This window comes from Triturus cristatus, chromosome 10 (genome assembly GCF_964204655.1).
Source record: "Triturus cristatus chromosome 10, aTriCri1.1, whole genome shotgun sequence".
Taxonomy (NCBI): domain Eukaryota; kingdom Metazoa; phylum Chordata; class Amphibia; order Caudata; family Salamandridae; genus Triturus; species Triturus cristatus.
Window position 1 is genome coordinate 1,238,015,811 of NC_140593.1, and position 17,532 is coordinate 1,238,033,342.

Consider the following 17,532-nt stretch of genomic DNA (forward strand, 5'->3'; position numbering starts at 1 on the left):
TGAAGGCGAACCGCAGCTGAACTGTACATCTTGGGTGAAGGCTAACCATAGCTGAGCGTACGCCTTGGCTGAAGGCGTGCCACAGGTGAACTGTACATCTTGGGTGAAGGCTAACCACAGCTGAGCTTACACCTTGGCTAAAGGCAAGCCACAGTTGAACGTACACCTTGGCTGAAGGAAAAAAACAGCTGAACCAAATGTCTTGGCTGAAGTCTACCCACAGCTGAAATGAACACCTTGGCTGAAGGATAACCGAAGCTGAACTATATGCCTTGGCTGAAGCTAACCCCAGCGGAACCATGCATCTTGGTTGAAGGCTAACCACAGCTGAGCGTACACCTTGGCTAAAGGCGAGCCACAGCTGAACTGTACATCTTGGGTGAAGGCTAACCACAGCTCTACGTACACCTTGGCTGAAGGATAACCGAAGCTGAACTATATGCCTTGGCTGAAGCTAACCCCAGCGGAACCATGTATCTTGGTTGAAGGCTAACCACAGATGAACGGTACTTCCTGGCTGAAGGCTAACCACAACTGAACAGCACCTTGGCTGAAGGTTAAACGTACATCTTGGCTGAAGGCTAACCATAGCTTAGGTATAGAGAATGACCGAGGGCTGGGAATGCCTTAACTGTACTTCCTGGCTGAAGGCCATCACAGTTAAGCTATTGACCAGGACTGTTTAACTGTGTACCTTGTCTTAAGGCCAAGCACAGCCTAATTATACATCATAGCAAATTGGTTCACATGTGACTGACACTACCCCAGCACTACTGGCACATGACTGGACATTTTCAAATGTAGCAACGTGGTGTGCCACAGGCACCCCTATGAGAGGAATGCCTAGGCGCACACAACACCATGGAGGTCATTGAATGCACGGCTTCCAAGAAAGGGCATCTTGGATCATGCCATGAAGCATAAATCAAGCAAAGGAGAGTTGATAAACAGACAGGGTTTCTCCATAATTACATGCCAACGGCCCCTAAATTAAGGCACACAGGATGTACCAACTCAAGTGGACCTTATAGCCACATGCCTGTTCCTTCCTCACTTAGAGAGGCTAACCATGCACTGGCACCACAGAAGACCGGAGCAGACGAGTTCCTCCCAGAATGGGCGTGGCTTGGACACAAAAAAGCACTTGCTAATGGGTTTGAAACGCCTGGAAATAAGTACATGATATTATTGTACTTTATCCCCCCCGTCCAAATGCTCCACCCTCTCTCAGTAACCTTTTCCCGAAGACGTTTGTATTTTATCCCACTGGTCAGATGCTCCACCCCCTCTCAGTAACCTTTTCCTGAGGACGTTTGTATTTTATCCCACTGGTCAGATGCTCCACCCCCTCTCAGTAACCTTTTCCTGAAGACGTTTGTATTTTATCCCACTGGTCAGATGCTCCACCCCCTCTCAGTAACCTTTTCCCGAAGACGTTTGTATTTTATCCCCCCCGTTCAGATGCTCCACCCCCTCTCAGTAACCTTTTCCCGAGGACGTTTGTATTTTATCCCACTGGTCAGATGCTCCACCCCCTCTCAGTAACCTTTTCCTGAGGGCATTTGTATTTTATCCCCCCCGTTCAGATGCTCCAACCCCTCTCTGTAACCTTTTCCCGAGGACGTTTGTATTTTATCCCCCGGTCAGATGATCCACCCCCTCCCTGTAACCTTTTCCCGAGGACGTTTGTATTTTATCCCCGGTCAGATGCTCCAACCCCTCTCTGTAACCTTTTTCCGAGGACGTTTGTATTTTACCCTCCTTCCCCCTGTCAGATGCTCCTCCCCCAGTAACCTTTTCCCGAGGACGTTTGTATTTTACCCTCCTCCCCCCTGTCAGATGCTCCTCCCCCCTAGTAACCTTTACCTGAGGATGTTTGTATTTTATCCCCCTGTTCAGATGCTCCACCCCTCTCAATAACCTTTTTCTGAGGACGTTTGTATTCATACCACCGTTCAGATGCTCAACCACCTCTCAGAAACCTTTTTCTGTGGACGTTTGTATTTTATCCCCACGTTCAGATGCTCCACGCCCTCTCAGTAAACTTTTCCTGAGGATGTTTGTATTTTATCCCCCCGTTCATCTGTTCCACCCACTCTCAGCAACCTTTTCCTGAGGATGTTTGTATTTTATTCCCTTCGTTCAGCTGTTCCACCCACTCACAGCAACATTTTCCTGAGCACGTTTGTATTTTATCCCCCGTTCAAATGCTCCACCCCCTCTCAGTAATCTTTTCCTGAGGACGATTGTATTTGATCCCCCCGTTCAGATGCTCCACCCCCTCTCGGTAACCTTTTACTGAGGACGTTTGTATTTTATCCCCTCGTTCAGATGCTCCACCCCCTCTCAGTAACCTTTGCCTGAGGGCGTTTGTATTTTATCCCCCTGTTCAGATGCTCCACCCCCTCTCAGTAACCTTTTCCCGAGGACGTTTGTATTTTATCCCCCTGGTCGCATGCTCCAACACCTCTCTGTAACCTTTTCCCGAGGACGTTTGTATTTTATTCCCCGGTCAGATGATCCACCCCTTCTAAGTAACCTTTGCCTGAGGGTGTTTGTATTTTATCCTCCCCCTGTCAGATGATCCACCCCCTCTCACTAACCTTTTCCGGAGGACGTTTGTATTTTATCCTCCTCCCCCCTGTCAGATGCTCTTCCCCCCTAGTAACCTTTTCCTGAGTATGTTTGTATTTTATCCCCCTGTTCAGATGCTCCACCCCTTTCAGTAACCTTTTTCTGAGGACGTTTGTATTCTATCCCACCGTTCAGATGCTCAACCATCTCTCACAAACCTTTTACTCTGGACGTTTGTATTTTAGTCCCTTCGTTCAGCTGTTCCACCCATTCTCAGCATCTCAGCAACCTTTTCCTGAGGACGTTTGTATTTTATCCCCCCGTTCAGTTGCTCCACCCCCTCTCAGTAACCTTTTCCTCAGGACGTTTGTATTTCATCTCCCCGTTCAGTTGCTCCACCCCCTCTCAGTAACCTTTTCCTGAGGACGTTTGTATTTTATACCCCCGTTCAGATGCTATACCCCCTCTCAGTAAACTTTGCCTGAGGGCGTTTGTATTTTATCCTCCCTCCTGTCAGATGCTCCTCCCCCCAGTAACCTTTTCCTGAGGACATTTGTATTTTATCCCCCCGTTCAGATGCTCCACCCCCTCTCAGTAACCTTTTCCTGCGGACGTTTGCATTTTATCCCCCTGTTCAGATGCTCCACCCCTCTCAGTAACCTTTTCCTGAGGACATTTGTATTTTATCCCCCCGTTCAGATGATCCACCCCGTCTCAGTAACCTTTTCCTGAGGACGTTTGTATTTTATAACCCTGTTCAGATGCTCCACCCCCTCTCAGTAACCTTTTCCTGAGGACGTTTGTATTTTATCCCCCTGTTCAGATGCTCTACCCCTCTCAGTAACCTTTTCCTGAGGGCATTTGTATTTTATCCCCCCGTTCAGATGCTCCACCCCCTCTCAGTAACCTTTTCCCGAGGGCGTTTGTATTTTATCCCCCTGGTCAGTGCTCCAACCCCTCTCTGTAACCTTTTCCCAAGGACGTTTGTATTTTATCCCCTGGTCAGATGATCCACCCTCTCTCTGTAACCTTTTCCCGAGGACGTTTGTATTTTATCCCCGTCAGATGCTCCAACCCCTCTCTGTAACCTTTTCCCGAGGACGTTTGTATTTTACCCGCCTCCCCCTGTCAGATGCTCCTCCCCTAGTAACCTTTTCCCGAGGACGTTTGTATTTTACCCTCCTCCCCCCTGTCAGATGCTCCTCCCCTCTAGTAACCTTTTCCTGAGGATGTCTGTATTTTATCCCCTTGTTCAGATGCTCCACCCCTCTCAGTAACCTTTTTCTGAGGACGTTTGTATTCATCCCACTGTTCAGATGCTCAACGACCTCTCAGAAACCTTTTTCTGTGGACATTTGTATTTTATCCCCACGTTCAGATGCTCCACGCCCTCTCAGTAAACTTTTCCTGAGGATGTTTGTATTTTATCCCCCCATTCATCTGTTCCACTCACTCTCAGCAACCTTTTCCTGAGGATGTTTGTATTTTATTCCCTTCGTTCAGCTTTTCCACTCGCTCTCAGCAACCTTTTCCTGAGGACGTTTGTATTTTATCCCCGTTCAAATGCTCCACCCCCTCTCAGTAACCTTTTCCTGAGGACATTTTTATTTTATCCCCCCGTTCAGATGCTCCACCCCCTCTCGGTAACCTTTTACTGAGGACGTTTGTATTTTATCCCCCCGTTCAGATACTCCACCCCTCTCAGTAACCTTTTCCTGAGGACGTTTGTATTTTATCCCCCGTTCAAATGATCCACCCCCTCTCAGTAACCTTTTCCTGAGGACGTTTGTATTTTATCCCCCGTTCAGATGCTCCACCCCCCAGTAACCTTTTCCTGAGGACATTTGTATTTTATCCCCAAACCAGATACAGCACTCCCTCTCAGTAACCTTTTCCTGAGGACGTTTGTATTTTATAACTCTGTTCAGATGCTGCACCCCTTATCAGTAACCTTTTCCTGAAGACATTTGCATTTTATCCCCCTTCTGAGATGCTCCACCCCTTCTCAGTAACCTTTTCCTAAGGACGTTTGTATCTTATTCCCTAGCTCAGATGCCCCCCCACCCAGTAACCTTTTCCTGAGGGCATTGCTATATTATCCCCCCATTCAGATGCTACAACCCCTCTCACTAACCTTTTCCCGAGGACGTTTGTATTTTATCCCCCTGGTCAGATGCTCCAACCCCTCTCACTAACGTTTTCCCGAGGACGTTTGTATTTTATCCTCGCCCCTGACAGATGCTCCTCCCCCCTAGTAACCTTTTCCTGAGGACATTTGTATTTTATCCCCCTTCTGAGATGCTCCAACCCCTCTCAGTAATCTTTTCCTGAAGACATTTGCATTTTATCTCCCTTCTGAGATGCTCCACCCCCTCTCACTAACCTTTTCCCGAGGACGTTTGTATTTTATCCCCCCCGTCAGATGCTCCTCTCCCCAGTAACCTTTTCCTGAGGACATTTGTATTTTTGCCCCCCAGTCAGATGGTCCACCCCTTCTCAGTAACCTTTTCCTGAAGACATTTGCATTTTATCCCCCTTCTGAGATGCTCCACCCCCTCTCAGTAACCTTTTTCTGAGGGCATTTGTATTTTATCCCCCCGTTCAGATGCTCCAACCCCTCTCTGTAACCTTTTCCCAAGGACGTTTGTATTTTGTTCCCCGGTCAGATGATCCACCCCCTCTCAGTAACCTTTTCCCGAGGACGTTTGTATTTTATCACCCGGTCAGATGATCCACCCCCCTAGTAACCTTTTCCTGAGGACGTTTGTATTTTATCCCCTTTCTGAGATGCTCCACCCCCTCTCAGTAATCTTTTCCTGAAGACATTTGCATTTTATCCCCCTTCTGAGATGCTTCACCCCCTCTCAGTAACCTTTTCCCGAGGACGTTTGTATTTTACCCTCCTCCCCCCTGTCAGATGCTCCTCCCCCTTAGTAACCTTTTCCTGAGGACGTTTGTATTTTATCCCCCCGTTCAGATGCTCCAACCCCTCTCTGTAACCTTTTCCCGAGGAAGTTTGTATTTTATCCCCCAGTCAGATGATCCACCCCCTCTCAGTAACCTTTTCCCGAGGACGTTTGTATTTTACCCTCCTCCCTCCTGTCAGATGCTCCTCCCCCTTAGTAACCTTTTCCTGAGGACGTTTGTATTTTATCCCCTTTCTGAGATGCTCCACCCCCTCTCAGTAATCTTTTCCTGAAGACATTTGCATTTTATCCCCCTTCTGAGATGCTCTACCCCCTCTCAGTAACCTTTTCCCGAGGACGTTTGTATTTTATCCCCCCCGTCAGATGCTCCTCTCCCCAGTAACCTTTTCCTGAGGACATTTGTATTTTTCCCCCCCAGTCAGATGGTCCACCCCTTCTCAGTAACCTTTTCATGAAGACATTTGCATTTTATCCCCCTTCCGAGATGCTCCACCCCCTCTCAGTAACCTTTTTCTGAGGGCATTTGTATTTTATCGCCCCGTTCAGATGCTCCAACCCCTCTCTGTAACCTTTTCCCGAGGACGTTTGTATTTTGTTCCCCGGTCAGATGATCCAACCCCTCTCTGTAACCTTTTCCCGAGGACGTTTGTATTTTATCCCCCGTTCAGATGCTCCACCCCCCAGTAACCTTTTCCTGAGGACATTTGTATTTTATCCCCAAACCAGATACAGCACTCCCTCTCAGTAATTTTTTCCTGAGGACGTTTGTATTTTATAACTCTGTTCAGATGCTGCACCCCTTATCAGTAACCTTTTCCTGAAGACATTTGCATTTTATCCCCCTTCTGAGATGCTCCACCCCTTCTCAGTAACCTTTTCCTAAGGACGTTTGTATCTTATTCCCTAGGTCAGATGCCCCCCCACCCAGTAACCTTTTCCTGAGGGCATTGCTATATTATCCCCCCATTCAGATGCTACAACCCCTCTCACTAACGTTTTCCCGAGGACGTTTGTATTTTATCCTCGCCCCTGACAGATGCTCCTCCCCCTAGTAACCTTTTCCTGAGGACATTTGTATTTTATCCCCCTTCTGAGATGCTCCAACCCCTCTCAGTAATCTTTTCCTGAAGACATTTGCATTTTATCTCCCTTCTGAGATGCTCCACCCCCTCTCACTAACCTTTTCCCGAGGACGTTTGTATTTTATCCCCCCCGTCAGATGCTCCTCTCCCCAGTAACCTTTTCCTGAGGACATTTGTATTTTTGCCCCCCAGTCAGATGGTCCACCCCTTCTCAGTAACCTTTTCCTGAAGACATTTGCATTTTATCCCCCTTCTGAGATGCTCCACCCCCTCTCAGTAACCTTTTTCTGAGGGCATTTGTATTTTATCCCCCCGTTCAGATGCTCCAACCCCTCTCTGTAACCTTTTCCCGAGGACGTTTGTATTTTGTTCCCCGGTCAGATGATCCACCCCCTCTCAGTAACCTTTTCCCGAGGACGTTTGTATTTTATCACCCGGTCAGATGATCCACCCCCCTAGTAACCTTTTCCTGAGGACGTTTGTATTTTATCCCCTTTCTGAGATGCTCCACCCCCTCTCAGTAATCTTTTCCTGAAGACATTTGCATTTTATCCCCCTTCTGAGATGCTTCACCCCCTCTCAGTAACCTTTTCCCGAGGACGTTTGTATTTTACCCTCCTCCCTCCTGTCAGATGCTCCTCCCCCTTAGTAACCTTTTCCTGAGGACGTTTGTATTTTATCCCCTTTCTGAGATGCTCCACCCCCTCTCAGTAATCTTTTCCTGAAGACATTTGCATTTTAGCCCCCTTCTGAGATGCTCCACCCCCTCTCAGTAATCTTTTCCTGAAGACATTTGCATTTTATCCCCCTTCTGAGATGCTCTACCCCCTCTCAGTAACCTTTTCCCGAGGACGTTTGTATTTTATCCCCCCGTTCAGATGCTCCACCCCCTCTCAGTAACCTTTTCCTGCGGACGTTTGCATTTTATCCCCCTGTTCAGATGCTCCACCCCTCTCAGTAACCTTTTCCTGCGGACGTTTGTATTTTATCCCCTGGTCAGATGATCCACCCTCTCTCTGTAACCTTTTCCCGAGGACGTTTGTATTTTATCCCAGTCAGATGCTCCAACCCCTCTCTGTAACCTTTTCCCGAGGACGTTTGTATTTTACCCGCCTCCCCCTGTCAGATGCTCCTCCCCCTAGTAACCTTTTCCCGAGGACGTTTGTATTTTACCCTCCTCCCCCCTGTCAGATGCTCCTCCCCTCTAGTAACCTTTTCCTAAGGATGTCTGTATTTTATCCCCTTGTTCAGATGCTCCACCCCTCTCAGTAACCTTTTTCTGAGGACGTTTGTATTCATCCCACTGTTCAGATGCTCAACGACCTCTCAGAAACCTTTTTCTGTGGACATTTGTATTTTATCCCCACGTTCAGATGCTCCACGCCCTCTCAGTAAACTTTTCCTGAGGATGTTTGTATTTTATCCCCCCATTCATCTGTTCCACTCACTCTCAGCAACCTTTTCCTGAGGATGTTTGTATTTTATTCCCTTCGTTCAGCTTTTCCACTCGCTCTCAGCAACCTTTTCCTGAGGACGTTTATATTTTATCCCCGTTCAAATGCTCCACCCCCTCTCAGTAACCTTTTCCTGAGGACATTTTTATTTTATCCCCCCGTTCAGATGCTCCACCCCCTCTCGGTAACCTTTTACTGAGGACGTTTGTATTTTATCCCCCCGTTCAGATACTCCACCCCTCTCAGTAACCTTTTCCTGAGGACGTTTGTATTTTATCCCCCGTTCAAATGATCCACCCCCTCTCAGTAACCTTTTCCTGAGGACGTTTGTATTTTATCCCCCGTTCAGATGCTCCACCCCCCAGTAACCTTTTCCTGAGGACATTTGTATTTTATCCCCAAACCAGATACAGCACTCCCTCTCAGTAACCTTTTCCTGAGGACGTTTGTATTTTATAACTCTGTTCAGATGCTGCACCCCTTATCAGTAACCTTTTCCTGAAGACATTTGCATTTTATCCCCCTTCTGAGATGCTCCACCCCTTCTCAGTAACCTTTTCCTAAGGACGTTTGTATCTTATTCCCTAGGTCAGATGCCCCCCCACCCAGTAACCTTTTCCTGAGGGCATTGCTATATTATCCCCCCATTCAGATGCTACAACCCCTCTCACTAACCTTTTCCCGAGGACGTTTGTATTTTATCCCCCTGGTCAGATGCTCCAACCCCTCTCACTAACGTTTTCCCGAGGACGTTTGTATTTTATCCTCGCCCCTGACAGATGCTCCTCCCCCCTTGTAACCTTTTCCTGAGGACATTTGTATTTTATCCCCCTTCTGAGATGCTCCAACCCCTCTCAGTAATCTTTTCCTGAAGACATTTGCATTTTATCTCCCTTCTGAGATGCTCCACCCCCTCTCACTATCCTTTTCCCGAGGACGTTTGTATTTTATCCCCCCCGTCAGATGCTCCTCTCCCCAGTAACCTTTTCCTGAGGACATTTGTATTTTTGCCCCCCAGTCAGATGGTCCACCCCTTCTCAGTAACCTTTTCCTGAAGACATTTGCATTTTATCCCCCTTCTGAGATGCTCCACCCCCTCTCAGTAACCTTTTTCTGAGGGCATTTGTATTTTATCCCCCCGTTCAGATGCTCCAACCCCTCTCTGTAACCTTTTCCCGAGGACGTTTGTATTTTGTTCCCCGGTCAGATGATCCACCCCCTCTCAGTAACCTTTTCCCGAGGACGTTTGTATTTTATCACCCGGTCAGATGATCCACCCCCCTAGTAACCTTTTCCTGAGGACGTTTGTATTTTATCCCCTTTCTGAGATGCTCCACCCCCTCTCAGTAATCTTTTCCTGAAGACATTTGCATTTTATCCCCCTTCTGAGATGCTTCACCCCCTCTCAGTAACCTTTTCCCGAGGACGTTTGTATTTTACCCTCCTCCCTCCTGTCAGATGCTCCTCCCCCTTAGTAACCTTTTCCTGAGGACGTTTGTATTTTATCCCCTTTCTGAGATGCTCCACCCCCTCTCAGTAATCTTTTCCTGAAGACATTTGCATTTTATCCCCCTTCTGAGATGCTCCACCCCCTCTCAGTAATCTTTTCCTGAAGACATTTGCATTTTATCCCCCTTCTGAGATGCTCTACCCCCTCTCAGTAACCTTTTCCCGAGGACGTTTGTATTTTATCCCCCCGTTCAGATGCTCCACCCCCTCTCAGTAACCTTTTCCTGAGGACGTTTGTATTTTATCCCCCTGTTCAGATGCTCTACCCCTCTCAGTAACCTTTTCCTGAGGGCATTTGTATTTTATCCCCCCGTTCAGATGCTCCACCCCCTCTCAGTAACCTTTTCCCGAGGGCGTTTGTATTTTATCCCCCTGGTCAGTGCTCCAACCCCTCTCTGTAACCTTTTCCCAAGGACGTTTGTATTTTATCCCCTGGTCAGATGATCCACCCTCTCTCTGTAACCTTTTCCCGAGGACGTTTGTATTTTATCCCCGTCAGATGCTCCAAACCCTCTCTGTAACCTTTTCCCGAGGACGTTTGTATTTTACCCGCCTCCCCCTGTCAGATGCTCCTCCCCCTAGTAACCTTTTCCCGAGGACGTTTGTATTTTACCCTCCTCCCCCCTGTCAGATGCTCCTCCCCTCTAGTAACCTTTTCCTAAGGATGTCTGTATTTTATCCCCTTGTTCAGATGCTCCACCCCTCTCAGTAACCTTTTTCTGAGGACGTTTGTATTCATCCCACTGTTCAGATGCTCAACGACCTCTCAGAAACCTTTTTCTGTGGACATTTGTATTTTATCCCCACGTTCAGATGCTCCACGCCCTCTCAGTAAACTTTTCCTGAGGATGTTTGTATTTTATCCCCCCATTCATCTGTTCCACTCACTCTCAGCAACCTTTTCCTGAGGATGTTTGTATTTTATTCCCTTCGTTCAGCTTTTCCACTCGCTCTCAGCAACCTTTTCCTGAGGACGTTTGTATTTTATCCCCGTTCAAATGCTCCACCCCCTCTCAGTAACCTTTTCCTGAGGACATTTTTATTTTATCCCCCCGTTCAGATGCTCCACCCCCTCTCGGTAACCTTTTACTGAGGACGTTTGTATTTTATCCCCCCGTTCAGATACTCCACCCCTCTCAGTAACCTTTTCCTGAGGACGTTTGTATTTTATCCCCCGTTCAAATGATCCACCCCCTCTCAGTAACCTTTTCCTGAGGACGTTTGTATTTTATCCCCCGTTCAGATGCTCCACCCCCCAGTAACCTTTTCCTGAGGACATTTGTATTTTATCCCCAAACCAGATACAGCACTCCCTCTCAGTAACCTTTTCCTGAGGACGTTTGTATTTTATAACTCTGTTCAGATGCTGCACCCCTTATCAGTAACCTTTTCCTGAAGACATTTGCATTTTATCCCCCTTCTGAGATGCTCCACCCCTTCTCAGTAACCTTTTCCTAAGGACGTTTGTATCTTATTCCCTAGGTCAGATGCCCCCCCACCCAGTAACCTTTTCCTGAGGGCATTGCTATATTATCCCCCCATTCAGATGCTACAACCCCTCTCACTAACCTTTTCCCGAGGACGTTTGTATTTTATCCCCCTGGTCAGATGCTCCAACCCCTCTCACTAACGTTTTCCCGAGGACGTTTGTATTTTATCCTCGCCCCTGACAGATGCTCCTCCCCCCTTGTAACCTTTTCCTGAGGACATTTGTATTTTATCCCCCTTCTGAGATGCTCCAACCCCTCTCAGTAATCTTTTCCTGAAGACATTTGCATTTTATCTCCCTTCTGAGATGCTCCACCCCCTCTCACTATCCTTTTCCCGAGGACGTTTGTATTTTATCCCCCCCGTCAGATGCTCCTCTCCCCAGTAACCTTTTCCTGAGGACATTTGTATTTTTGCCCCCCAGTCAGATGGTCCACCCCTTCTCAGTAACCTTTTCCTGAAGACATTTGCATTTTATCCCCCTTCTGAGATGCTCCACCCCCTCTCAGTAACCTTTTTCTGAGGGCATTTGTATTTTATCCCCCCGTTCAGATGCTCCAACCCCTCTCTGTAACCTTTTCCCGAGGACGTTTGTATTTTGTTCCCCGGTCAGATGATCCACCCCCTCTCAGTAACCTTTTCCCGAGGACGTTTGTATTTTATCACCCGGTCAGATGATCCACCCCCCTAGTAACCTTTTCCTGAGGACGTTTGTATTTTATCCCCTTTCTGAGATGCTTCACCCCCTCTCAGTAACCTTTTCCCGAGGACGTTTGTATTTTACCCTCCTCCCCCCTGTCAGATGCTCCTCCCCCTTAGTAACCTTTTCCTGAGGACGTTTGTATTTTATCCCCCCGTTCAGATGCTCCAACCCCTCTCTGTAACCTTTTCCCGAGGAAGTTTGTATTTTATCCCCCAGTCAGATGATCCACCCCCTCTCAGTAACCTTTTCCCGAGGACGATTGTATTTTACCCTCCTCCCTCCTGTCAGATGCTCCTCCCCCTTAGTAACCTTTTCCTGAGGACGTTTGTATTTTATCCCCTTTCTGAGATGCTCCACCCCCTCTCAGTAATCTTTTCCTGAAGACATTTGCATTTTAGCCCCCTTCTGAGATGCTCCACCCCCTCTCAGTAATCTTTTCCTGAAGACATTTGCATTTTATCCCCCTTCTGAGATGCTCTACCTCCTCTCAGTAACCTTTTCCCGAGACGTTTGTATTTTATCCCCCCCGTCAGATGCTCCTCTCCCCAGTAACCTTTTCCTGAGGACATTTGTATTTTTCCCCCCCAGTCAGATGGTCCACCCCTTCTCAGTAACCTTTTCATGAAGACATTTGCATTTTATCCCCCTTCCGAGATGCTCCACCCCCTCTCAGTAACCTTTTTCTGAGGGCATTTGTATTTTATCGCCCCGTTCAGATGCTCCAACCCCTCTCTGTAACCTTTTCCCGAGGACGTTTGTATTTTATCACCCGGTCAGATGATCCACTCCCCTAGTAACCTTTTCCTGAGGACGTTTGTATTTTATCCCCTTTCTGAGATGCTCCACCCCCTCTCAGTAATCTTTTCCTGAAGACATTTGCATTTTATCCCCCTTCTGAGATGCTTCACCCCCTCTCAGTAACCTTTTCCCGAGGACGTTTGTATTTTACCCTCCTCCCCCCTGTCAGATGCTCCTCCCCCTTAGTAACCTTTTCCTGAGGACGTTTGTATTTTATCCCCCCGTTCAGATGCTCCAACCCCTCTCTGTAACCTTTTCCTGAGGAAGTTTGTATTTTATCCCCCAGTCAGATGATCCACCCCCTCTCAGTAACCTTTTCCTGAGGACGTTTGTATTTTACCCTCCTCCCTCCTGTCAGATGCTCCTCCCCCTTAGTAACCTTTTCCTGAGGACGTTTGTATTTTATCCCCTTTCTGAGATGCTCCACCCCCTCTCAGTAATCTTTTCCTGAAGACATTTGCATTTTATCCCCCTTCTGAGATGCTCCACCCCCTCTCAGTAATCTTTTCCTGAAGACATTTGCATTTTATCCCCCTTCTGAGGTGCTCTACCCCCTCTCAGTAACCTTTTCCCGAGGACGTTTGTATTTTACCCTCCTCCCTCCTGTCAGATGCTCCTCCCCCTTAGTAACCTTTTCCTGAGGACGTTTGTATTTTATCCCCCCCGTCAGATGCTCCTCTCACCAGTAACCTTTTCCTGAGGACGTTTGTATTTTATCCCCTTTCTGAGATGCTCCACCTCCTCTCAGTAATCTTTTCCTGAAGACATTTGCATTTTATCCCCCTTCTGAGATGCTCTACCCCCTCTCAGTAACCTTTTCCCAAGGACGTTTGTATTTTACCCTCCTCCCCCCTGTCAGATGCTCCTCCCTCTTAGTAACCTTTTCCTGAGGATGTTTGTATTTTATCCCCCTGTTCAGATGCTCCACCCCTCTCAGTAACCTTTTCCTGAGGACGTTTGTATTTTATCCCCCCCGTTCAGATGCTCCAACCCCTCTCTGTAACCTTTTCCCGAGGAAGTTTGTATTTTATCCCCCGGCCAGATGATCCACCCCCTCTCAGTAACCTTTTCCCGAGGACGTTTGTATTTTACCCTCCTCCCCCTTGTCTGATGCTCCTTCCCCTTAGTAACCTTTTCTTGAGGAAGTTTGTATTTTATCGCCCGGTCTGATGATCCACCCCCTCTCAGTAACCTTTGCCTGAGGGCGTTTGTATTTTATCACCCCTGTCAGATGCTCCTCCCCCCTAGTAACCTTTTCCTGAGGATGTTTGTATTTTATCCCCCTGGTCAGATGCTCCAACCCCTCTTAGTAATCTTTTCCCGAGGACGTTTGTATTTTATCCTCCCCCGAGTAACCTTTCCCTGAGACATTTGTATTTTATCCCCCTTCTGAGATGCTCCACCCCCTCTCAGTAACCTTTTCCCTTGGACGTTTGTATCTTATTCCTCCGGTCAGATGCCCCCCCCCCCCCCCAGTAACCTTTTCCTGAGGACATTTGTATCTTATCCCCCCATTCAGATGCTACAACCCCTCTTAGTAACCTTTTCCTGAGGACGTTTGTATTTTATCCTCCTCCCCCTGTCAGATGCTCCTCCCCCCTAGTAACCTTTTCCTGAGGATGTTTGTATTTTATCCTCCCTCCTGTCAGATGCCCCCAGCCCACTCAGTAACCTTTTCCTGAGGACGTTTGTATTTTATCCTCCTCCCCCCTGTCAGATGCTGCTCCCCCCAGTAACCTTTTCCTGAGGATGTTTGTATTTTATCCCCCCTGTTCAGATGCTCCACCCCCTCTCAGTAACCTTTTCCTGAGGAAGTACCACCAGGGCATAGCTCCACCGGGTCACAGAGGAATCTCAGGTGTGGCTCCCGTTCAGGTCGCTGGTATGCACCTCCACCAGTTACCTCGGGGAGGCTCAAGCATAGAAAGAACACCAGGACAGAGAGTCATCTGCCCACAAGTCTGCGCACCCCTTCCGTCTGACATTCATTTTGTCTTGTCAATGGACACAAGACTTTCTTGAACCCATGGTTTGGGGACAACAGCTTCAAGTCTCAAATTAAAGGCAGCTAACCCTGGCCTAACAGGTTGGGAGATTGAACTGCATCCCAACCCTGAGACCCATGCATGCAGATGAGGGAACAGATGTACACTCTGGGCCACCAACTTCCAAGCCACTCAGACATGGAACTAAGAACGGCAGCCGCTCATTGGACAACCAGCCTTGCACATGGAGAAGGAGTTGATAGTTATCTTTTTTGCAAGTTCCAGTGCCATTTCATCAGGAGCCCACTGCAGTGCATAAATCACACAGGCTTTGCAAGCTTGTATCTCTGTCTGCTGTAGGAGACTACTCCACTCTCTGTAGGTGACTACTCCACTCTCTGTAGGTGACTACTCCACTCTCTGTAGGTGACTACTCCACCCGCATTCAAGCATTGCAACCATAATAAAAACAGAGCCCCATACTTCCTATAGCGGACAGAGGTCAGAGAAGACATGCCCCTCATACCAGCAAAGGAGTCTCAGGTTTTCAGTACGGCTCATTAATTCAGTGCAGTCTGCCAGGGCATGAAGCTCTTCACCTCTGCCCAGAGTGTCCCTCCCTGGTCGGAAGATAGTGACATTCAAGACTGTTTTGCCGACTCCCCTGTTCCACCCTGTAGGCAGACATCAGTACACTTATTGGTGGAAGTATATTTATTATATTGGGAGGAAGGAAAAGTTGCATTGAATGACACAGAAGGCTGTTTTCTGCTGACCCTCTGCTTCCACCTCCCTTATTGAGGTGGGCGATGAATTTCGCCCTCCCGGCAGAGTTCGTGGAGTTTTGCCCACTCTGCGTTATGCTTGTAACATGGAGTTCCGGTAAAACTTTGCCAACGCCGTTTTTTAAATTTTTTTTCGCACACAGCTCAACAATTTTAAGTTGGTGATTGAGAGCGAGAATTGACGTTCCCTAGCACGATTTTCGGGTGCTAGGACGCTACCGGGCGTCATTATTATAATAATAATAATAATCCACATTTGTAAAGTGCAAACAATCACCCGTAAGGGTCTCTAGGCGCTGGGGGCCGTCAGGAAGATTAAGCAAGCTATTGCCCAGAGTCACATGGTCCTGGGCTAATCTGCCGCCGGCGCTGGGGATCGAACCGTGATCCCCAGATTCCGGAGTCAGTCGCCCTGGCCATGGCGCTACACCTCTTCCATTTTCTGGCCATGGGAAGTCGCGACTCTTAATGGTGAGAAAGCTGCTGCTCGAGTAGAAAATCTACCCAAGCTGCAGCAAGGAAGCAGCGTCCTCTGGCGTGCAGCATGGTGAGGTTTTCTCTGGATTTGCAGTGTTGAACAAGCTCCCGGCGCTGCTAATCAGCACGAGCAGCCGACGTATCACTTCTGTCCACTCGCGGAATCTCATAAAGTTTTCATGTAACTCAGCAGAATTCCACGGACTGAAACTCCGCCAGTTCTGCCCCCCCCCCCTCACCTCCACCAACTTGGTAGACATTGGCCACCACTGCGGGAGAGGACGACAGAGGTGACTGTCGGAAATGACCAGCATCTGTGTGGTATTCCTTCCGGTTTTGGCCTTCTTTTCCTGAACCCGTTTTTTCCAGCGGTAGGACTCTGTGCATTTTATTCCTTCTAAGTGATTGTGCTGTCCTCTCTAAACATGTTAGAATAGGCATACCCCTAACTGGCATATGTAATTTACTTGTCCATAGTATATGGTACCACTTATGCCCGGGGCCTGTAAATGAAATGCTAGTAGCGAGCTACAGCAATCATTGTGCTACCCTCTAAAGTAGCGTAAAGTACTGTAAAACATATCTCCAGGTCTGCCACTGCAGCCCCGGTGTGCAATTTTTTAAACTGCCATTTAAACCTTTTGTCAGACATTACATTTCCTTTTTTTATTCTTCTAAGTTTCCCTTAGGTAGGCCCTAAATGCCAAATGGGCAGGGTGCATAATATTTAAAAAGTAGGGCATGTATATTTAATGTTTTACATGTCCTGATAGTGAAACACCTCCAAAGTTGTTGTTTTTTACCGTGGCAAGGATGGCTTTCGCACTGGAAAACAGCAGGTTACAATATGACAACTTAAAGTTCTTGATTTCAGTTTGGGAACAGCTAGAAAATGTTTCAAAGACTCATTTTAATAGTAATTATAAATCCAAGTTAATGTCTATTTTGGAAATGACAGTTTTAGAAAGTTGTCATTTTCCAGTCTAAAACCAAAAGTCTTTCCTGCCTGTATTGAGCTGTCACCTGACCCCCGATGGCTACGCTGTGGTGAGATTTGTATTGCTCCCTGACAGTGGACAAAGGGCTCTGAGTGTGTGTGTGGGGGGCTCCTCCCTTGACAGGATGGCCTGGGCATCTGTCCAGCCCCTTCCAGAGCTGCAAAGGATGCTTGCCCTGTCAATGGCAGGTGAAGCTCACCCAGATGCCTGCCTTCCTTTTGTCTTTCGAGTTGGGTTGACACCAATCCCATAGGGGAGGAGAGGAACTAATCAGAACTGCTTTAGGGGGTGGCTGGCCCTAGGCATGGAGCCACTGGCCTCTCCTCAGAGCACTCCTGGGCCTGTGAAGAATCAGAAGGAAGACGACTGGACCTGCTTACCTTGATCCAACTTAATGGCCACGTTGGTTTTACATGACTATCTTGAAAAAAAACACTTTTAGAAAGGTGTCATTTTCTGGACAAAACCAAAAGACTGTACTGCTGGTATTCAGTGAAATGACTCCTAGGATCAGAAGGCTGACCTGTTTGAGCTTTAGGGACAAAAAAAAGTTTCCACAGGCCTCTTTCTCTGCAACTACGCGGCTGACTACTTTCAACTGACCTCCCCCGGACCTTGTTACTGGCCTCTCCATCACTCCCAAATTTTGCCTCCCAGGTACTGGACCCTTGGCGGGTGTTAAATTGTACTCTTGTCCGCAAACTTCAAGAAGTGGGACTTAAAAGCTTTTTGCCTGGAGAACTGACAGACTG

The 17,532-nt window shown here is 47.8% G+C and overlaps 1 protein-coding gene across 1 annotated transcript in view; it reads left to right on the top strand.

Moving 5' to 3' along the window:
• Positions 1-17,532, top strand: part of LOC146797168 (uncharacterized) — a 468,769-nt gene that overhangs the window by 156,219 nt on the left and 295,018 nt on the right. The window lies entirely within an intron of this gene.